The sequence below is a fragment of the Bison bison genome, unplaced genomic scaffold, assembly GCF_000754665.1.
Source record: "Bison bison bison isolate TAMUID 2011002044 unplaced genomic scaffold, Bison_UMD1.0 scf7180017851713, whole genome shotgun sequence".
Classification (NCBI taxonomy): Eukaryota; Metazoa; Chordata; class Mammalia; order Artiodactyla; family Bovidae; genus Bison; species Bison bison.
Genome location: NW_011482286.1, coordinates 13,775 through 14,601, shown reverse-complemented (window position 1 = coordinate 14,601; position 827 = coordinate 13,775).

Below are 827 nucleotides of genomic sequence, written 5' to 3'. Positions count from 1 at the left end.
ATAATGACAAAGGGATCAATTGTGAGCAAAACATATAATAATCCTAAACATGTATATGTACATGACAAAGTGTCAAAATATATGAAGCAAAAACTGATAGAACTGAAAGAAGAAACAGACAAATCTATTATTATAGTTACAAACTTTAATGCCCTCAATCAGTAACTGACAGATTAAGCAGGCAGAATATCAATAAGGATATAGTCAGAGAAGGAAATGGCAACCTACTCCAGTATTCTCGCTTGGAAAATTTCACGAAAAGAGGAGCCTGATGGGCTACAGTCTATGGGATCACAAAAAGTCAGACACCTAACTGAGCACCTAATACATAGTCGACCTGAACAGCATTATTAATCAACGTGATTTAATTTACCTTTATAGAACATTCCATTCAACATTCAAGCTCATATAGAACATGAGCTCAAGAGAGTCCATAAAACCCACCTTAACAAATTTAAAAGAATAGAAATCATAAAAGTATGCTCTCAGTAGAATTAAACTAGAAATCAATAATAGGATAGATGGCGAACCCAACTATTTGGAAATTAAGCAACACATTTCTAAATAACACGAGTCAAAGAAGAATTCTCAACAGAAATTTTAAAATGCTTTGAACTAAATGAAAATACAACATATCAAAATTTCTGGGGTAAAGCAACAGCAATGCTTAAAGGGAAATTTCTAGCTTAAACGCATATATGGAAAAGAAGGTTCTCCCATCAATAACCTATGCTTTCTTCTTAGGCAACTAAAGAAAGAAGAGTCATTTAAGCCTGTGAAGTTGCTCAGTCGTGTCCGACGCTTTGGGATCCCATAGACTGCAGCCT